Source organism: Myotis yumanensis, unplaced genomic scaffold, assembly GCF_028538775.1.
Source record: "Myotis yumanensis isolate MYYU_CA2020_CCGP unplaced genomic scaffold, mMyoYum1.0.hap1 SCAF_3, whole genome shotgun sequence".
Classification (NCBI taxonomy): Eukaryota; Metazoa; Chordata; class Mammalia; order Chiroptera; family Vespertilionidae; genus Myotis; species Myotis yumanensis.
The window spans coordinates 39445782-39469453 of NW_027223754.1; the positions used below are offsets into that span (position 1 = coordinate 39445782).

Sequence of the window (23672 nt, forward strand, 5' to 3'; positions counted from 1 at the left end):
GTAGGTTTTCATCTTCTTTCTGTAAAATACAGGTATCAACTGTTTTCCTTATTCCTTAAAAACACATCAAGCATAAACGAATGACATTAAAGTCACTTTTAGCACCTCTAAGAGAATGTAGCCCTGAGATAATATTACTCTTCAGATATTACTATTTTTTCATCAGTATATAAAGTATACTTACTAATAATATCAGTTATTTACAAAAGCAATAATTATTGCTCTAGGGTACTTTAAGGTACAAATATTTAAGCATTATTATTCTGTAAAATTTTTAAAAAGACCATACAAACAAAAATATAAGTTGACAATGAATACAATGTGGTTAACTCTGATCTCTAAATTATTTTTAAAATAGGCAATAAAACAGGATTCACAGAAAGAAAATTATTACAGAAAACAGTAATTCTGTATCTGAAAAAACAAACAAACAACACTTAGCATTTGCCCAGAAGATGCTGCCTGAACCCCCATCCATCTAAATTTGGGGTGTCTTAGGAAATTCTGGGTCAGCAATCAAAGCCAGTGCTGATGCACAACTATAATAGTCCACTTTCAAAATTCTTTAAAACCCATTTGGGGGTTGTCAGTAGGAGGTAAATTAAAGCCTTATGTATTGAGAAGCAAATAATTTGAAAAATGTACAGGGGCAATGAACCCTGAAGTTATCAGGCATCAAAATGACTATAAATGTGTTAGGTCTAGTTTGGGTAGATCTAAGTTTTCTACTTTTCAACTATTTTTTTTTTTAATGTATAAGAACTGCTAAACTTGCCCTTAAGGTGCTCCTTTTCCACTGTATGTAAAACTATTAGGTGAAGTTACTTAAGCATCTTCTCTAGTTTTTAAGTTGAAATAAAATCTCATAATATGCAAGTAACTGAACAGGACAGAGTTTCTGAATCAAATTAAATAACCCAATGATTTTCTGGTAACAAAGTTACATTACCACATAAAATATTTATCAGATATTCATAAGTAGACAACAAAAAAGAAAACCGGAATTGAAGTCTAGTCATATTAGGAAACTAACCTGAAAAATACTGCTACAAGTCCTAACCACTTTTAAAACAGAATTCTACCTCTAATATACAGATCTAGTCAAACAGTAAAAGGAGAAAATTCACTTTCATATTAATGATTAGGAGGCGGGGGAAAAACCCCTCCTTCATAGTTGAATTTTTAAAGACACATTTTGTATAAAAAGACTACTTAGTAGCATGCAGAAACTTTCAGTAACTAGAAAAGTAAAATGTAATCAGTATGATGGGAATGTTTTTGGAGGGGTCTTTTTTAGTTCTGAGAATGTTTGAAGTCTTGAGTTATTTTTACATGCTCTTCTAGAAAGAACTTACTTTTTTAACCTTATGTTTTATATTTAAAAATGGTTTGGAAATGGTAAAAACAGAAAAAAATCAATTTTCTTTTTCAACAGGGGGCCCATGCAAGGCTTCCTTTGCCAAGATTCAAACAGATACTTCTCAACACGTCCTGAGTATGTATTAAAGAAGACCATTTAAAGCTCATATTCAGATTTTTTTAAATTTTGTTTTACTAAAAAACTTTAACTAATATGCTTATAAAAAATAACAGACTTGAGGAACAAGAATTCTACATTGTCTTATCTGACCCTAAGTCTACTAGACCAAGTATCACTAAAACTAGTTAAATGCTCATTATACAAGAGGCAATTTGCCAGTAACTGAAAAAAAGCCTACAAAATTAACAAATGAATACTACCTGACACTAGAAAGCTGGCAATGGTTATAGAAGCTTTAGCTTTCTCAAACCATAATCAGAACTTCTGACGATTAATCAACTTTTTAACACTTCCCATCTGTACGAGTGCTCAAGGTAGTGCTTACTGTCACTTGACAAGTTGCTTAGCATTGCAAAATTTGATAATTCATGTCTTACTGAATTTTTACTGACTTGGAAGAAAATAAAACACCAATTAAAAGCAGATGTCACCTTTAATTCTAACTGGCTGACAAACTTCTAAATTTTTTACCGAATGTGGAGACAGAATGCATGTAGATGACAGTTTGGACAGTTAAATATTCAAAGTCACTGATATTCCCCACAAATTTGCAATTGACTTTCCAGAACTTAATCCCATGAGGCTTTTATTTGGCAAGCATCCAAAAGGAATAGTTTCAAGTAGTTGTAAATTTATTGTTACATTTTGCAAAGGCTACATATGTGGATCAGAACATTACTAAACTAATAGTCTCAAGATTCGTATCTATAACTTCATACCCATAAAAAAAATTCCAAAATGACACTGCTCCATGTTGCTCTATTAAAACTCTAGATGATAAAAATTAATACACAGATGTAATACACTATGCTCAACATGCCTTCATGTTTTAGATGATCCAAGAGCGAAATCACAACCAACTGAATTTACTATAGAATAATAATCTAACTTGAGTATTGATGTTTTCCAATGTCTTTCAATACTGTATTGTTAGTCATAAATTCACTCACTTCTTATTCTAACCATGAATTCTGAGAAAAACTTCTTGAATTTAATGTTTTGATATACACCATAAAAATAAATAAGTAGACAAGCAGACACAACTGGCAATATTAGTACCTATTTCCTTGAAATAAACTCAAATCTCCAAAAATATGAAAATACACTTAAGATGTATAAAGAATTATAACATTTTTAATCTTCTAACGACAGTGTATTTCCTAATACTATCCCATCTATGCGTAAAGTAACTCAGGATAAAATCCTCAGTTCTAAAAATGCTTCATTATATCAAGTTTTTCTACAGAAAGAAAAACTAGATTTTCCCAAACCCTCAATTTCAAAGACAACATTAACATGAGTCTTGTCCCTATGTCCAGAAACACCGACCACAGCCTCCACAGATTACCCTTTAATGATCTATGCAAGCTTTCAAAAGCCAGAACAAGCTGGTACCAATCAGGCAAAGAGGGAAAATTGAATCCCAGAAGGAATCACCACAGAGATCCCAATCACAGTAATGAGGTCCCTAGGAGCTGTAAGGCCTATCAAGCCCTTCTACTTTGGTGGACTCAGTGCATAACAATCAGACATGGCTTAATAGCTAGAAGGGGTAAGGGAGCCAGGTGGATCCTCTATTGTTCACTTCCTAGGTCTAACAGAGTATTTGCACTTTAACAGAAAGTCTGCCCTGAAAGTTGGAAAAAAATGAATGGAAAGGTGGTCACAAAAAGGGGATTTAAGGAGATAGCCTACCTGTCGCAACTTTTGTAGGCCTCATCTTTGCATTTGCATCCAGCTTCCTGCATGCTAATCAGAGATCCACTGGAAGCTTCAGAACCAACTGAAAGGCCTGGCAGGGTATTTGGCTTTCAATTCTTCTACTCTGTTTATTCCCAATATATATTCATCAGGCTTAGAAACAGCTCTTGAACAAGGGCAGCCACTCAGCAATGAAATGTAAATTACTGACATGTGCTGAAACCTGGACTTGCCACCACTAATGAGCACATTAAAGGAAAAATGCTCACTAGATGACTGCAACCTTTTACTTAACCCTATGTGCACGGAAAGCCACAATTCAACATCAATTAAAGAGCTAGTTGCAAAACAGTAACAGAGCAGCCCTGTCACCACTTTTAATACCCCACAGAATGAAAACCTAAGAATAACTGGAAATTTTTACATTTCATCAACTAAAAATATTGTACAAAACATTATTGTAAACATGTCAGCTTTGGTTAAAGATTTGTGAAACTTATCTAAAAGCTGCCGTTATTTCAAACAATTTGCAGAAAGTGAAAATAAAATTTCTGGATGTAAAAAAAAAAAATCAACAAGGTACTAATCTATTAGTTTATTCACTAGTTCAGTCAACAAATTCTAGACTTAGTGATCTAAAGCTCACCAGGGACCTGGCAATACCCTGAAAAGTTTAGAAGCCTGTCAAGAAAAAAAATTATAAATCATATCAACTAATGATTTAGATCTCAAATAAACAAGATATTTGGTTTATATGAACAGGGGCTCATTCATTAGAGCACAAAATATTAGCCTATTCACCATAATCCAAGCTGCAATTTATAGTGGAAAAATCTAAAATGAAATGTGACTTTTTTTTCCAAAAAAAAACTATAATACAAGCAAGCACTTGTAATATTAGAATGTTTGAATATAATTTAATCTTTCTCTGATGATCTAAAAACATACCAGATTCTTAAAGCCCATAAAAAATTTATCACAAGTATTAAAATATTTAAAATCTGGTTATGATTTTCCCTTTGTGGTTTTTGGCTAAACTTAATTTTTTCATATAGTGATGTGCAATTAAACTCTCGATTTTAGAACCTTCAGGCCTTGAAGAAACAACAGACTTCAAAAGAACCAATTACTACGAGCATGTGATTAAGAAAATCATTATATATCTGATGAAGTTTCTTAATCCCTAAATTAGAGATATCACAGGATACATACAGATTGAAAGGGAAAAAAGCACGTATAAAACCACTTTATGTAATATTTGACAACCCCCCAAATAAGAGAATCATTTGTTCACTAGAAAACCAAGTCCGCATCCTTCCACTATCAGAGACCCATCAATTTAACAAAGTCTTCTCATTCAAAAGTAAACCTGCCAGTACAAAGCCAGAACTTAAGACTTTTACCTTGAAGAAACTGTACTTAATCCAGGTAATATCCCCAAAATTATAGAAACATTTGTCTAACTTCTATAGGATATATATTTCTACATTATTGGTTACTTTTGGCACCTCAGAGAGAACCGTTTTTATCTTCTATCTCTTCTTATTCCTTATTTGACATTTTTCAATATCTGTAGTTAATTATCCCCATTGCTGGTTTTAATCTCTACCAAATACTGTTACTGCTAAGATCCCCACACCCCAATCACTAAAATTATACTGGCCAAAGCACCTAAAAAGCAAGTCTTCCAACATGTGTGGATGCTGATATGGCTGCCACATACTGACTCACCAGAACCACCACACTACAGACTCTACTACAAACACATTACTGCATTCCAGTGTTCTCTTTCTTCTTCTATGTACTTTTCCTCTTATTTTATCTGCTTCTTATTCCCACGTCTAGCTTTTAGGGGAAAAGCTGAACTTTTACAGACAACTCTTTATATAATCCCTTTCGTTCTACAAGCTAGAGATACCAAAAGGCTTAACAAATTATAAAATTATAACAAATTATAAAAGTACTAGAGGCCCACATGCGATTGAAATTGGGTCAGGAGGTGCCCCGCCTCCTGCCATGCGAGGAGGCACCCCGCAGGGGACCGGGACCCGCGCCTGACTTGCAGCATCCCCCGGCCCCCCTGCCTGTGTCCGCTCCAGGGTGTGCCAGCTCAGGCAGGCCCCCCTGTCTCTGTCTCTGTCTCTGCTCCGGGCCTCACCTGCACATGCAACCTCCTCCTGTCCAGTCGTGACCCATTACGGCATCCCGGCCTAATTTTCATATTTCCTCCTTTTATATAGATAGATAGATAGATAGATAGATAGATAGATAGACTAGAGGCCCGGTGCACAAAAATTTGTGCACTCAGGGGGGTTCCTCAGCCCGGCCTATACCCTCTTGCAGTCTGGGACCCCTCGGAGGATATCCACCTGCTGGCTTAGGCCTGCTCCCTGGGGGGATCGGGCCCAAGCTGGCAGTCAGACATCCCTCTGGCAGCCCTGCAGCCCTCGGGGGATGTCCACTTGCCAGCGGGGAACAGGCCTAGCTGCAGTCAGACATCCTTAGTGCTGCTGAGGAGGCGGGAGAGGCTCCCACCATCACCGCTGTACTGGCAGCCAGCAGCCTGGCTTGTGGCTGAGCAGAGCTCCCCCTGTGGGAGCACACTGACCACCAGAGGGCAGCTCCTGCATTGAGCGTCTGCCCCCTGGTGGTCAGTGTGTGTCATAGTGACCAGTCATTCCCAGTCATTCTGCTGTTAGGGTCAGTTTGCATATTACCCTTTTATTATATAGGATAGAGGCCTGGTGCATGGGTGGAGGCTGGCTGGTTTTCCCTGAAGGGTGTCCAGGATCAGGGTGGGGGTCCCACTGGGGTGCCTGGCCAGCCTGGGTGAGGGGCTGATGGCTGTTTGCAGCTGGTCACACCCCCTTTAGGGTGGGGGTCCCCACTGGGGTGCCTGGCTAGCCTGGATGAGGGGCTGATGGCTGTTTGCAGGCTGGTCAAGCCCCCCCACCCCCCAGTGGGGACCCTCACCCCATGGAGGTTTGGCCAGCCTGGGTGAGGGGCTGAGAACCATTTTCAGGCTGGCCAAGCCCACTAGCGATGGAAGCTCCCAGCCTCTCCTTTTTATTTTTTTTTTTTTCTGGGATTTATTTACCTTCTATAATTGAAACTTTGTAGCCTTGAGAAGAGCTCAGAGCCAGCCAGGGCGGGCGGGAGGGAAGCCTCCTGCTCGCTCCAGCTCTGTGGCCACGGCCGGCTGAAAGCAGGTATCTGGGGTTTATTTACCTTCTATAATTGAAACTTTGTTGCTTTGAGTGGAGCTCAGAGCCCGGCTCGGCAAGCGGGAAGCTTGGCTTCCTCCATCATTGGGACAACAAAGCCTGTTGCTTGCTCCAGATCAGTGGCTGCTGGCCTCCATCTTGCTTGAGTTAATTTGCATATAGTCACTCTGATTGGCTGGTGGGCATGGCTTAAGGCATGGCAAAGGTACGGTCAATTTGCATGTTTGTCTTTTATTAGTGTAGATAGTCTCACAGGGGAAAAATAATGATGGGTGACAAAAAAAAGAGTTGAAAACATTTTAAGGTTTTATTTTGTCTTGCTCCACAACAAGTTGTACAATCTCTTCTTCAGAAGTAGTATTGCCCAGAAGTTAAGAGTATAGGCAATGCCTAGGTTTGAATCCTTGCCCTGGCACTAACAGCTGTGTGACCTTGAGCAACTTGCTTAAACTCACCTTGTTTTGCTTTTTTATACCTGTAAAGTGAAGATAGCACTATCCACCTATAGGGTTATTATGAAAAACAAATGATTTAGTACACATAGAGTGTTTGGAAAGTAACTAGTACAAAGTAAGCACTCAAAAAAAGTTAACAATTTTCTAAGTATTAGAATTTCATTCATTGGTATCATGGACACAATCAACCTTGTTGCTATACTCCTATTTTATCTAAGCTCATTATTTTCTTTTTATCTTTCTCTACTATTTATTTTTTTTTTTAATTTTTCTCTTAAATGCTATTACAGCCTGGCCAGTGTTGCTCAATAGTTGAGCATCAACAGAGGTCACAGATTCAATTCCCAATCAGGGCACGTGCCTGGGTTGTGGGCTGGATCCCCATGGGGGGCATGCAGGAGGCAGCCAATCAATGTTTCACATCAATGTTTTTATCCCTTTCCCTTCCTCTCTCTCTAAAATAAATAAAAACATTTTTTAAATATATTTTTTTATTTCAGAAAGGAAAGGAGAGGGAGAGAGAGATAGAAACATCAATGATGAGAGAGAATCATTGATTGGCTGCCTCCTGCACACCCCCAACTGGGGTTCGAGCCTGCAACCCAGGCATGTGCCCTTGACTGGGAATTGAACCCAGGACCCTTCAGTCCGCAGGCCAACACTCTATCCACTGAGCCAAACAAGCTAGGGCTAAAAACATTTTTTTAAATGCTATTATAAAGGTGGTAATAGCAGGAATGATAATAAAAATCAGAGAGTCTTCATATCCTACACTAATACATATAGGCCCAAATTAAAACTCCAAAACATAAAGATTGCAAAACAAATTTACCCTTAATGTGTATAAAAGCCATATTATACTGAAAGTCATATATAGAAACCTGATATAGTTTTTATGCAAAAGGATAGAAAATAAATCCTAACAAATATTTGTTAAGTTTTAAGTAATAAAAATATATTTCAAATTAGGTTGATATGACTAGCAAAAATTTTAAGCTTCCCTCCAAAAGTTTCTCTCATGTAAACATATATAAGCAAGCCCATTAAAATTGGCAAAGAATTATTAATGACTAGTAAGATGGTAAATGACAGGAATTCAGAGATGAAAAAAGTAACAGCCCTTCCCTTGGCATGAAAATAATCATAATAAGGCCAGAAAACAATGTGTAAGTCAGCTGAAAAAGGGGTAGTCTGAGCAATCTTGCTCTTTCTACCTAGAATGCTCTTTCCCTATGAAATCTCAGCTTAAAGGTCACCTTCTCAGAGAGGTTTTTGGTGCCATCTTATTTAAAAAGGCCACCCATTCACTTTTGGCAGTGTTTCTCAAATTTTCAGGGCTCAGAACCTCCTTAGAGTTTGAAAAAAATTGATCATCTCAAAGAGCTTTTGCTTATGTGTGTTGTGTCTATCAATATTTACAGGTTTAATTGAAAACTTTAAAAAATATTTAATTTTAAAAGAATAAACCTATTTAAAATAAACAATTAGAATTAATATTTTTATGACAAAAATAAATCAGTAAAAGGGGAAATGTTTTACATTTTTGCAAATCTCTAACAGCCAGCTTAATGGAAGACAGCTGGATTCTCTTATCTGGTCTGCATTCAATCAGTTATGATAACATACACCAGGTAGCCGCTGGAAAACTCTACTGCACAATCATGGGAGAACAAGACCGGGGAAAGCTATTATGAAAACAGTTTTCACTTGGCAGAGTGTCTGGAAAGGTCTAAAATATACCCAAGTGCCCCCCCACCCCAACACCTTGGGAACCAATGCTCCCCTGCATCATCCACTCTGTGTTTTCTTTATAGCACTCGTCATGATCTGGCTTGGTTAACTCAGCTATCTTCCTGTACATACTAGAAAATAACTGCATGGAAACTCGGGTTTTTGTCTTGTTCACAACTAGAACTGTGTCTAGTTCACAACTAGTCTGGGAACTTCCTACTCTTGCCAGAAGGTAAGCGTCTCTTGTAAATGAAATAATGGTCTCTTTTCCATTTTTGTGATCCATTTGAAATTAATCCACATTGATCTTCACCCTTTGCTAGGTTTGGTTCCTTGAACTCAAAAAATATATAAATACCAGCAGTAGTAGCGGCTTTTCCTACTGAACTACATCATTTTTCCAAACTGTGCCATCCGTTAGTGGATATTCTGCAAGGGCAGGGAATTAATGGTCAAACACAGGAATATGAAAAAGGAAGGACTTAATTTCTCAAATTATTATTATCTTATAAACAAAACACAAGTGAATCAAAACATGATTCTTTCTTGTGGTAATTAATATGTCCTGGATATAATTCTGTCTACTTTGATGCATCAAAACATCATAACAACATAGCATGGTTAAAGCTCTTTGGAAATGCAGTCCTATGTAATAAACCTAGCAGAAATAGCTTACCATCATGGGATATAAAGCATAAAAATTTTAATGTGATCCCCGGGATAATGAAAGTTACTCCTCACTACTCCAACAAATGGATTATTTTTTTAACTGACATCACCCAGGAGGGAGCTTCCTTTTATATCTTCCTCTAGATTAAGTTTATATACATGACAAGAGGGCATCTTGACTAATTCTTGCTGTGGACATGCTTGAGTCAAGATGTGAAAAATCAAGGTAACCTGGAAAAAGGTAATGTTTTAGATAGTATACTTTGATTTTAATTTGGTGCCTGTTCTAAAACTGAAGGATAAAGACAAAATGTTGTTTTCTTTCTCCTTGTCAGGAATCTATCAACTGTAACTGAAAAAGAATAAAACCAGACATTTTGATAGCAGGAAAACATTTCAAAGACAATGGCTAAAATTCCATCATACTGGATGTGAAAGAGGGCTTTAAAATCTCCCAGGTTTGCCCTAGCTGACTTGGCTCAGTGGATAGAGCATCAGCCTGCAAACTGAAGGGTCCCAAGTTCGATTCCAGTCAAGAGCACATGCCCAGGTTGCGGGCTCAACCCCCAGCAGGGGGTATGCAGGAGGCAGCTGATCAATGATACTCTCTCATCATTGATGTTTTTATCTCTCTTCCTCTCCCTTCCTCTCTGAAATCAATAAAAATATATATTTTTTAAAAACGATATAAAATCTCCCAAGTTTAATACACGTATTCTCCAAGACAACCAAATTAACCCTGAATTCATTACATACTCTATGATAATCTGGCCTCCCAGAACAATATGGTATAGAAAAAGATAATTCTTCTGGACTTAATGTATTTCCTTTTATATTTTTTTAATAAAACATTTCAAGCATAATCAAAAGTATAATAAAATCCCCAGTCACTCATCATCCTGATTCAAAAATTATTTTTCAACTGATTTTAAATTTATATTTTCAGCAGTAGTGTAAGCAAGTAAGCCTCCTAAATATTATGCTATTATACAATAACTAGAGGCCCGGTGCACAAAAATTTGTGCACTCGGGGGGGGAAGCGGGGGTCCCTCAGCCCGGCCTGTGCCCTCTCACAGTCTGGGACCCCTCGGGAGATAACGACCTGCTGGCTTAGGCCTGCTCCCGGGTGGCAGAGGGCAGGCCCAATCCCTAGGTGCAGCCCCTGGTCGGGCTCAGAGCAGGGCTGATTGGGGAGTTGGGGCGCCGCCCCCTGTCATGCACAGAGCAGGGTGGATGGGGAGGTTGTGATGCCACCCTCAGTCACGCTCAGGGTAGGGCTGATTGGGGGGTTGGGGCACCGCCCCCTATCACACTCAAGGCAGGGTCAATGGGGAGGTTGCGGCACCACCCCCTGTGATGCACAGAGCAGGGCCAATCAGGGGGTTGGGGCACTGCCCCCTGTCACTCACAGAGCAGGGCCAATCAGGGGGTTGGGGCACTGCCACCCCCCCCGTCACGCACAGAGCAGGGCCCATCAGGGGGTTGGGGAGCTCCCCCCTCTCATGCACAGAGCAGGGCCCATCAGGGGGTTGGGGAGCTCCCCCGTCACGCACAGAGTAGGGCCGATAGGGGAGTTAGGGCACCGCCCCCTGTCACACACAGAGCAGGGCGGATCAGGGGCTTGGGGCGCCACCACTGTCACACTCAGGGCAGGGCCGATGGGGAGGTTATGGCTATACCCCGTCACAGACAGAGCAGGGCCCGTGGAGGTTATGGCTATACCCCGTCACAGACAGAGCAGGGCCCGGGGTGGGGGGTTGGGGCGCCACCCTCTGTCACACACAGAGCCGCAGGGCGATCAGGGGGTTTGGGCGCTGCACCCTGTCACACACAGAGCCGCAGGGCGATTAGGGGGTTTGGGCGCTGCACCCTGTCATGCTGATCTGGTGCCAGGAGACCTCTCGGCTCCGCTGATCCCGGTGCTGGGAGGCATATTACCTTTTTACTATATAGGATAGAGGCCTGGGGGCCGGCTGGTTTGCCCTGAAGGATGTCCTGGATCAGGGTGGGGGTCCCCACTGGGGTGCCTGGCCAGCCTGGATAAGGGGATGATGGCTGTTTGCAGCTGGTCACACACCTTCAGGATGGGGGTCCCCACTGGGGTGCCTGGCCAGTCTGGGTGAGGGGCTGAGGGCTGCTTTCAGGCTGGCGGTTTTGACTGAAGCTCCCAACCGCTCCTTTTTTTCTTTTTTTTTTTTCTTCTGGGCCAGCTTTAGCTCTGGCTCTAGCTCTGAGGCTTCCGCTGCTGAGCGTTCTATAATCGAAACAATGTATAACTTCAGCTCTGAGATCCCAGCCGGCTATATTTGTTACAAAGTTTCAAACTGCCAGCTCAGAGGCCAGGCGGGGAACGTTGGAGTCTGCAGTCACTGGAGCAAGCAAGCCTCATGTTCACTTCCAGCTGCCTGGCTGCCGGCCGCCATCTTAGCTGACAGTTAATTTGCATAAGGATATGCTGATTAGCCAATGGGAAGGGTAGCGGTCGTACGCTAATTACCATTTTTCTCTTTTATTAGTGTAGATAGCAAACACTGAGCTAAGGTGTGTTACCCTAATGAAATATACTGACATTTTATATCTAATATACAAATATAGGATGGGGCAAAAGTAGATTTACAGCTGTTCATATGGAAAATAATACAATAATTAATAACTAATAACTAATAACTAATAATACAAGTACAAACGCTTGTGTTTTGCATACTCACAACTGTAAAGCTATTTTTGCTCTAGCCTGTATATAACCAACTCTGTTTTTACATCCAATATATTTTATGTGGCATTCTACTCAGCAACAGCATCTCTAAAGCAGTCATCCTATATAATAAAGAGGTAATGTGCAAATTGACCATCACGTCCTCGCACAAGATGGCTGTCCCCATGTGGCCACAAGATGGCTGGCAGGGGAGGGCAGTTGTGGGTGACCAGGCCAGCAGGGGAGGGCAGTTGGGGGCGACCAAGCTGGCAGGGGAAGGCATTTAGGGGTGACCGGGCCGGCAGGGGAGGGCAGTTGGGGGCAATCAGGCCAGCAGGGGAGCAGTTAGGTGTCGATCAAGCTGGCAGGGGAGTGGTTAGGGAGTGATCAGGCTGGCAGGCAGAAGCGGTTAGGGGCAATCAGGCAGTTAGGCAAGCGGTTGAGAGCCAGCAGTCCTGGATTGTGAGAGGGATGTCCGACTGCTGATCCCATAGGGATCAGACATCTCCAGAGTGGTCCCAGACTGGAGAGGGTGCAGGCTGGGCTGAGGGACGCCCCCCCCCCCCCCGCCCCAGTGCACAAATTTCGTGCACCAGGCCTCCAGTTATTAATCAAAACATTTTCTTATAAATAAAACATAATGGTTAAGAAATGCAACACAATTTTTATCAATTGATATGTTCTTATTTCTCTTAACACCTATATTCAACAACTGACTAGCATGTGAAAGACTGAATAAAACGTTAAGAAAATACACATGTTATACACTCAGGGGTGCAGACAAATATGTCTGAAGTTTGTTGGGAAGTGAGCACATTCAAGAAAAAAATACTCTACTTAGCAAATTAGCATATCACATACTGTGCTTCAATATGGTGCTTGAGGAACTCTGTAGCAGTATTTTTAGATAAGGTAAGGTCCAGTCTAAAAACAAAGCCCCAGCAATCATCTCATTATTTCTGCATCTTCGCCCACTTTAGAAAGCATGCACTTAAAAGTTTAATTTTAGAATGTATTTGGGGCAATAAGAATCTTTAACTATATGTAACAGTGATAATTAATGTTACTTCATCTAATCCAACGAAGTCCTCTATTACCTTCACTAGAACAAAAATAATAGTCTTTCCTACTGAATTCCAAGTTTAGGGTTACATAAAAATAAATGAATGAAAATAAATTTTAAGAGATCACAAAGTTACTATAAGTAAAAATAGCATTAAAACATAAAAATGCAGGGAGCCTTTTTAAAATGCCCTTTTACAAATATTTTCATAATTCCAAATTTTAATTCAGCAATTTTTCTCATCTAACAAATAGTTAACAAGTATGTACTGAAAGCTTCTTCAGTGATGCACAAGAATTAAGAAGCAAGATCTACTCGTGTACAAGTTGGGTAACAATCAACATATGGTGGATAAATACATCCATGCAATACACTGTTATTCAAACTTAAAAAGCAATGAAATTCTGACACATGCTGTAACATAGATGAACCTTGATGCAATAAGCCAGTCACAAAAGGATATATATTGTATGATTCCAACAATATGAGTTACCTAGAATATGCAAATTCATAGAGACAAAGCAGAACAGAGGTTACCAAGGGTAGGGGTGAAGGAACTAGGGAGTTCATGTTTAATGAGTTTGGTTTAAGATGATGAAAGCCAAAACCGGTTTGGCTCAGTGGATAGAGCGTCGGCCTGCGGACTGAAAGGTCCCGGGTTCGATTCCAGTCAAGGGCATGTACCTGGGTTGCGGGCACATCCTCAGTGGGAGATGTGCAGGAGGCAGCTGGTCAATGTTTCTCTCTCATCGATGTTTCTAACTCTCTATCTCTCTCTCCCTTCCTCTCTGTAAAAAATTAATAAAATATATTTTTTTAAAAAAATGATGAAAAAGTTCTGGAGATGAATAGTAGTGATTGTTGCACAATGTAAATGTACTTAATGTTACTGAATTGTACACTTAAAAATGGTGAAAGGGCCCTGCTGGCATGGCTCAGTGGTTAAGTGTCAGGAGATCATGGTTCGATTCCCAGTCAGGGTACATGCCTGGGTTGCAGGCTTGATTCCCAGTTTGGGGTGTGCAGGAGGCAGCCGATCAATCATTCTCTCTCATCACTGATGTTTCTATCTCTCTCTCCCTTTTTCCTTCCTCTCTGAAATCAATAAAAATATATTTAAAAAGCTAAAATTAAAAACGTTATGAAAGGGGTAAATTTTGTTGTATATTATTTACAATTAAAAACATATAATTAAAAAGTAAAAATAAAACATAATTCTTCTGTGTACCCTAAAAATTGACCAAAATAAAAATCATTCTTAATTTCAATTCATGAAAGAAACGTCCTGACTCTCTTCAAACATGTTTAAAGCAAAAATTATGACATTTTCACATGAAATTTATAATAGAGGGTTTGGCAAAAGTAGGCTTACAGTTGTAAGTATGTGAAATGTAGAGTTTATTCTTGTATTATTATTTATTAATTACTGTATTATTTTCCACATTAATAACTGTAAACCTACTTTTGCCCAGCCCTGTATATGCATGTGAAATATGATAACTATAACACAGAACATGATGATGGGACTATTTCAAAATTTCAACATTTATACCTCAAATGCTATAATACTAACTCTAGGTAGACCATATAAAATTAAGGATGTATATTTTAATCCCTAGAAAAAGCACCAAAAAATGTGAAAGATAGATCCAATAGATACTTTTAAATGGAATTCCAAACATTAAAATTATCTTAAAATGGCAGGAAAGGAAAACAGAAGGTAAACAGAGAACATAACAAAAAAACAAACATTGAAAGGGTAGACATAAATCCATCCACATCAGTAATTTATTAACTATTAATAGATTTAACTGAAATTTCATAGTGGTGGCAGTTACACAACTCTGTAACTATATAAAATCACTGATTTATATATATATTCAAAAAGTTGAGTGTTATGGTATATGAATTCTATCTCAATAAACCTGTTATTAAAGAAAATAAGACAAACAAAAGCTTAATAGACTAAACACTACAATTAAAAGATACAGATGATCAGATTTATAAAGTATGACCCAACTACATGCTGGCTACAAGAGACATGTTTTCAATATAGAGTCAGATGAAGAGGATAAATCATGCAATCAGTTAACATAAGACACTTGAGTCTTTAGAGTCAAACCCTAAGCAATTTGTCCAAGATCACATAAACTATGAAGTAGCAAAGAATTTTAACTCTACTCCAGATTCTGCTCATCACTGCAAGGAGACAGTAAGGAGAGAGAGGAGGAAAGCTAGCATTTAACATTCAAATTGTATTAACCCCAGCAAAGGAAAGAAAATCCCAGCACCATCAAATCCCACATTCTTAACCTTCCTATTGAAACCACATCCCAAACCTCACAACCATAAATGTATTTGCCATATCTACATCCTTAAAAGACTCCCTAAAATTAAAGATTTTTCCCTTTCAGGTATTCACTTTAGAGCATTTCTACTCAATATCATCTTCAAATTCTTCAACAAATATTCTAGAAGCTGAACTCTAATCCAAAAATGCAGGAAATCAAACATGTCCTCAAACATTTCAAAGGACATTCTGTTATGATAAGAGTTTAATTAATGTTCTTCGATAGGTTTTCACAAATTCTTTTGAACATAACATATTGAAGAGTCACAAATAAAAATATATCAGCTCTGCCGGCATGGTTCAGTGGTTGAGCATCTACCTATAAACCAGGAGGTCAGAGTTTGTTTCCCGGTCAGGGCACATACCTGGCTTGCTGGCTGGATACCCAGTAGGGGGCATGCAAAAGGCAACCAATTGATGATTCTCTCTCCTCATTGATGTTTCTATCATTCTCTCCCTCTCCCTTCCTCTCTGAAATCAATAAAAATATATTTTTTAAAAATATATCACAAAAGTATTGTCAAAAGGAAAGGAGTCATCAAACTTTCTCCTCTAAATCCAGGGAGACTTGATTAGTTCAATATAAAACTATAAGAAATAAAAGGTATCAGTGACTGTATTCTATAGCTCTACCAGCTCACTCAAGCATTTTACTTATAAAGTTAGCAAATCCATGTGAAGACAGTTACTTTCACTGGCATCCAAGATCAAGAGATCATAAAAACAAAAGAAATAATTCTGTTTTTAAATCTTAACAATGGTACACGAATTGAGGATTTAAAAAAAGGGGGAGGGGGCAGAAAGCAAATAGCCTCCATCAATAGCATAAATAGGTACAACGCAAAGGTAATGATCTAAAAAACAACAACAACACTAACAACCTAGTCTACCTGCAATTCATTTTTTTAACCACCATTTTTTTATTTATTGACTTAAGAGAGAGATCAATTTACTGTTCTTATTTATGCATTCATTCTTTGCTTTTTATATGTGCCCTGCAACCATGGTGTATCAGGATGATGTTCTAACCAACTGAGCTACCTGCCCAGGACTTATAGTTCCAATTCATCTTAGAAAGAGTTTGGAACATTTACTGAGCATGGGATTTATAGTCATACTAGAGGCCCAGTGCACGGACTCAGGCACTGGTGGGGTCCCTCAGCCTGGCCTGCGCCCTCTCGCAATCCAGGACCCCTTGGGGGATGTCAGAGAGCCGGTTTCGGCCTGATCCCTGCAGGCCAGGCCGAGGGACCCCACTGGTGCAGGAATCCATGCACTGGGTGGTTTCAGCCCGATCCTCGTAGGCCAGGCTGAGGGACCCCACTGGTGCATGAATCCGTGCACCGGGCCTCTAGTATGCATTTAAGATCTTTGGTTAATCTCTTCCTGCCCTCCCCACTCCCCTCTTTCCTTTGAGATTCATCAGTCTGTTCCATGTTTCCATGCCTGTGCATTGAGCGTCTACCCCCTGGTGGCCAGTGCATGTCATAGCTGCCGGTTGGACAGTAGAACAGTCAAACGGTCGCTTAGGCTTTTATATATATAGTCATTTTGATGAAATCTATACTCTCATTTACTAGCTATGTGACATTGGGAAGGCATTTATTTCTAAGACTATTCTCTGTCCTATAAAACCAAGAATAAAAGTAATAATATATCACAGACTGTCATGAAGATTAAATGAGAATGATGCAAGTGCATATGTAGGTAGAAATTTTATACCTATATTTTAAGAGTCTGGGGAAGGGAAGAAACATTCTTTTCTTGTAAACAAACAAAACCTAAGTTCAGCAAATAAGAATACCCTATATAACAAATTGATAGACAAATTGTAACACAGGGGCACACAGGCTCCAGAAGAATGGTAGCAGTGGTAGCCTCTAGGGATTAAACTGGGGGTTAGGGTCAGAGATTCAGAGATGGAAAAAACCTTATTTTTCAATGTATACTCGTAACTTAAATTTCTTAAATTTTTAGGTTCTCAAAAATTAAAATTTTTAACATAATAAAATCAAAGATTTGTGTCCAAAATGGAAATTCTAATAATGTTAATAATAAGAAAGTTTATGTACTTAAAACTAGGTATCTACAAAATATACTGTAGTAACAGTTCTCAACCTTTATTAAACCATGACATTTAAAAATAAAAGTCACGCACAAAACATACTTTCATGAACTACCCAGATTACAGACTATATAGGTAAAATAAGAACTATATACAACTCTGGATTTACAAGGTCCTTTTTTCTCCTACTTAACAAAAAAATTTTTTTTTCAAATATGAGCAGATTATCACCTGAATCACTTTAAGTTCTCTCTAAACTATTTTTTTATTAAAATATTCTTTTTATTGACTTCAGAGAAGAAGGGGGAGAGAGAGAGAGAGAGAGAGAGAGCGAGAGAGAGAGAGAGAGAGAGAGAGAAACATCAATGATGAGAGAGAATCATTGACTGGCTGCCTCCAGCACACCTAGGGATCAAGCCCGCAACCGAGGCATGTGCTATTGACTGGAATCGAACCTGGGACCTTTCAGTCCACAGGCCAACACTCTATCCACTGAGCCAAACCAGCTAGGGCCTCTCTATACCATTTAAAAAACAAAAATATTGTTAAATAAAATCATTGGCAAACTTGCTAACTTCAGAATTTTAGTATTAGTTACAAAGTACTTACAACACACTTCGCAGCTATAACATCACACCATGGATTACAAGCTCATAACTGAAGACCAATGACCTAGCAAAGGGCTTTCTTCAAGTTTCTATCCACACAACAGTCATTTTCCTACAACTTGATCATGTGTTGCCTATATTGCTATAAAGTGGGGGGATAGATTTCTATAGGCTTTGGCTCAGTTCCCTACAGTTATGTGTCTTCATTATTTGGCTACTATTTGAATGCTCTCACTCTTTCCAACTGAGCCAACTAGGGTATAGTATTTTTTAAAACTGCTCTGTGCTTATGACCAGCCAACCTAGGTCAAGTCCTAATTCTGTTACTTACTAGCATAGTGTGATTGTTGGCGAGTCACTGCACAGGAGTCTCAGTTTTCTTTTTGTTCAACAGAATTAATATCCAACTTCAATGGTTGCATGAATTAAATTAAATCACATATGTCAAAGTATTTGTAAACTACCATATCATGAATATGTATATAGCAGTATAATTATATTGAATTATTAATTTCCTTAACGGGAAAAAACCTAAACCCCGAAAATATACATAAAACTATCAGATTATGCCCTAGCCGGTTTGGCTCGGTGGATAGAGTGTCAGCCTGCGGACTGAAGGGTCCCAGGTTCGATTCCGATCAAGGGCATATACCTTGGTTGCGGGCACATCCCCAGTGGGAGGTGTGCAGGAGGCAGCTGATTGATGTTTCTCTCTCATCGATGTTTCTTACTCTCTATCCCTCTCCCTTCCTCTCTGTAAAAAACCAATAAAATATATTTTTTTTAAAAACTATCAGATTAATTTCCCCAAAACACTAATTTTAACTATCTCATTTTCCTAAAAACTCTTCAATAACATTTGCTACCCACTGAAGTAATGATTATTAACACCTATAATGACTAAGGTGATTTGCCTGGCAATGCCAGACTTTGTGCTAAGTTTTCTATATATGTTGTTTCTAGTTTTACAAAAGCCCGGCACAGTATGTATCATTCTCTTCATTTTTACCCTTGAAAATTTTTTGAGCTATTTTCAAATTTTGCTACTATGAACAAGTTCACAATTAACATTTTAAAAAGTGTATCTTTACAAACAGCAGTGTGGTGGCTGCCAGAAGGAAGGGGGTGGTGAAGAAGAGGTCCTAATACTAATATATGGTGACAGAAGATTTGACTTTGGATGGTGGATACAATATACTGATCTTATAACATAGAAACCCACACCCGAAACCTCTATGTTCATGCTGACCAATGGCACCCCAATATATTTAATAAAAATAAAAATTGTATCTTTATAGATGAAATTCTTAAGAGTGGAACTATGAAGTCAAAGAATATGCATTTTAAATTTGTATAGATACAAGTAAATTTCTGGCAAAAAAAAAAGCTGAAATTAATTTACACTCCTAAGAACAAGACAATTCACTTGTACAATTGCCTATACTGAATGTTATAGCTATTTTTAAAATTTCTGCTTAGTCCAATGGATTAAAAAGTTATATCTCACTATTGTTTTCACAGTAGTTATATTTCGTATCTTGCTAAGTCTCCAACGAAAAGAGGTAAAAGAATACATTCATCAAATCTCGAATGCTTGGCATAGTTCCCTTCTGTGCCCTGAATGCTCAGCATTCTGATAGAACTCACTATCTACCTGTAAATATACACCCATCTCTTAAATACATGGGTACGCCTCAAACACAAAGCACAAATTATTAAATCTAACATAAAAATTTCTCATAAAGTGAGTTACTATAAATTATAATGCTATGCTGCACCAAAATTATATAATGATATGGGGGAAATATATTAAAAAAAAACAGAAAGATAGCTAGAACACTATCCCTTTAAACTACTATCCCTCTTTTCCAGGAGCAGGTAGTTTCACTTTTCAAAGCTCTCTCGTAAACTCTAAGAATTTCTTTTCTTTTCTTTTCTTTTCTTTTTTTTTAATTTTTTTTTTTATTTTTCGCTAAAAGTATTACAAAGGGTATTACATAAGTGTCCTTCCCCCCCCCCACCCCCCCTTGATCTTTTCTTTTTTTTTTTTTAATTTTTTTCTTTTAATAATTTCAGAGAGGAAGGGAGAGGGAAAGAGAGAAACATTAATGACGAAAGAGAATAATTGATCGCTGCTTCCTGCACAACCCCCGCTGGGGATAGAGCCCACAACCTGGGCATGTGTCCTTGACCGGAATTGAACCTGAGACCCTTCAGTCTGCAGGCTGACGCTCTATCCACTGAGCCAAACCAGCTAGGACAAGAATTTCTTTTCTTAATCCTAACATTCCTCACAGCTGCTCATCAGTATTCCTTTATGGCTCAGAATACTAGGAGTCCAGAGGGAAAATAGAGAATGAAAAACAGTTCGAAAATAAAATCTGCTTGCTCAGCACATTAAAATTACTGAAAATTGCTACTTATGAGAGTTATTTGTAGCTTTGTTTTTTCCATGAATTATTTAGGCAAAACAAATAAGACATGGTTTTACTTAAATCTTGTACAACAGAGATTGTATGTCATCTGATCCAACTTCGTGTAAATTAAGCTTAAGTAATAATGTCCCCTAAATGAAATTTATAAAAAATTTAGTACACTTTTACATTTGGCTCACTGTATACTTTCTAAAGCAAATATATACCATAAATTCAGGATATTTTTCAATAAATCATTTTTATTTATTGCTATTAATTAAAAACAACAATATATCAAATAAAGCACAAATAATTTTTCTATAAGCAAAATAAACATTACACTGTTGTTGTTTTTTTAATTCTTTATTGTTTAAATCAGCGGTTCTCAACCTGTGGGTCGTGACCCCTTTGGCGGTTGAACGACCCTTTCACAAGGGTCGCCTAAGACCATCCTGCATATCAGATATTTACATTACGATTCATAACAGTAGCAAAATTACAGTTATGAAGTAGCAACGAAAATAATTTTATGGCTGGGGGTCACAACATGAGGAACTGTTTTAAAGGGCCAGAAGGTTGAGAACCACTGGACTTTAAAGTATTACATATGTCTCCTTTTTCCCGGGAGTTCCATTTTTAATTTTTTGAGGAAACTCCATTCAGTTTTCCACAGTGGCTACACATTACACTGGTTTTTGAAGAGCAATAAAAACAACAGAACCAGAAATTACTGGGGAGTAAACCTCCATATTTGATTAAATTCCAAACACAAGATTAGTATTAAACATAAAAAAACTTTGCACCCTGGCTGGGTGATTCAGTTGGTTGGTTGAAGCCTCATCCCATACACCAAATGGTTTCGGGTTCGATTCCTGGTCAGGGCATATACCTAGGTTTCGGGTTAGATCCCTGTCGGGCATGTAAGGGAAGCAACCAATGGATGTTTTTCTCTCTCTCTCTCTCTCTCTCTCTCTCTCTTTCTCTCTCATAAATATATCAATATATCCTCAGTTGAAGAAAAAAAAAAATTCCCCCCAACTTCTACCAGTCTTCCTAGACAAAAGTTTCCACTAACATGATAATCTATCACCACTACGTTGGAAATCAGAATTCTAATAATATATCCAGTTTGGAATAATAACTGTCAAATTTCAATGGTTGGTCACCAATCACACAAACCATATTTATATGGCATAACAAAATCTGTAAACAATTTCATTTTACTGTGAATTTACCAACTATAACCAGATATTCCAAAAGGAGCATCTTAAATGGCATACTACAATGGGAAAAGTGTTTTTCTTTTGGGGGAGGGTGGATTTTAATGGTAGGAAAATTATATCCCAAATAAGAATCTTACCATGATACACACAAAAAAGAGGGTTAGTTATCACTAGCCGCCTATTTTTATAATGAACAAAAATATAGAGTAATACTGCCTTCTATTTACAAAACAGTTCTTTTCATGATAGTTGAAAAGTTTTCTTGCAGGTTATTGTTTTATAATTCTTAATGTAATAATATGTATTTAATCCTTCCAAAACATTCACTGAATTTACTATGTAGAAATCATTAGGACAGATAACAAAAGGGAAACAAAGACTGATAAGACCAAATTTCTTGTCTCAAGAGGACAATAAAATACAAAATAAACAAAAGCCATAATTTTAACATAATATGGAAAGTGGTAGACAAAAGAAGAAATTTAAAAAAAAAGTGCTCTACTCTGGCCTGCATGGCTCAGTGGTTAAGCATCGACCTATGAACCAGGAAGTCGAGGTTCAATTCCTGATCAGGGCTCAGTCCCCAGTGTGGGGTGTATATATATATATATATTTAAAATAAATAAATAAATAAATGCTCTAGAAGACAGAAGAAAGAGATTAGTTCTCACCAGAAGGATATGGAAAACTGTCTTAGTAGGGGTACCCATGTGAACTGTGCCCCTACGGATCGATAGTAAGTGGAAATGTGGGAGGAGAGGACACTGGAGAAAGAGTGATGATGAAAGGCAAGGAATAGGAAAGAGCCAGCCATGTTTGGGAATAGCATAAAGTCTGGCTTGGCTGAGGCACAGCCCTGTTAAGGAAAATGGAGAAGGTTAGAAAGAAAATTAGTGAGAAAGCAAGGAGTCATAAATTCTACACTATTTTCTCTAACATGAAACCCCTGATAGAAATCATCTTTCTTATCTTTATTTATGGAGAATTTAAACACCTCGTAATATTTTCTTCCCTGAATTGAAGTCATTTGTGTACTTGTCTTATTTTCCACAAGATGACGATGAGCTCCTCATGAGCAGGACCCACATCTGGTTCATTTTTATGCCTTGAACATACTGATAGATACCAAATATGCATTTTTTTAAAAAATGATTAGATAATGCATGAATAAATATATTGGCCATGTCATTTAACTTCTGTGGGACTCAGATACTCCTTTTCACCAGGAGTTTGCAAACTTTTTCTATAAAGGGCCATACAATCAACATTTTAGGTTTCACAGGCTATTTGATCTGTTAGAGCCAGGCAATTCTGCTGTTGTAGAGCAAAAGCAGCCCAGACCACACGTAAATGAACAAGCATGGCTGTGTGCTAATAAAACTTAATTTACAAACACAGGCAGCAGGCCCCACTTGGCCCATGAACCATAGTTTAGAGACACCTCACTTATACAAACTTAAATTTAACGCATGATATTGTACAAGTACATTTTAAATGTCAGTATTATATAGAAATTATTTTCTTATGTAATGACAGACCTCAGCCAAAATATCAAACAAGGAGATAAAAAATAAAAAGGAGGTATAAATAGGAAAATGTAAATACACTGCATAAAACCTGGTGAATCTGGACCTTTGGGTAGTTCCACTGAATTTGCCCTCTCCCGACACTTATTACCATTACCATCTGTGTGACCTTAACTCACAATCTCTTTAGGCCTTAAATTTTTTTTCTATTTTATTTTTATTCTTAAATTACAGATTACATTCAATATTATTTTGTATTAGTTCCAGACGAACAGCCTAGTGGTTAGTCTATCATATACTTAACAAAGTATCTCCAATACTAACCTGACACCATACATAGTTATTACAATATTATTGACTATATTCTTCAGGCCTTAATTTTTAATCAGTAAAGTAAATTGGTTAAAA

General features: G+C 38.2%; 1 protein-coding gene across 1 annotated transcript in view; it reads right to left on the bottom strand.

The window, feature by feature from the left end:
- PCCA (propionyl-CoA carboxylase subunit alpha) overlaps positions 1-23672 on the bottom strand; it is a 341666-nt gene that overhangs the window by 269576 nt on the left and 48418 nt on the right. The gene's annotated exons all lie outside the window — the stretch shown is intronic.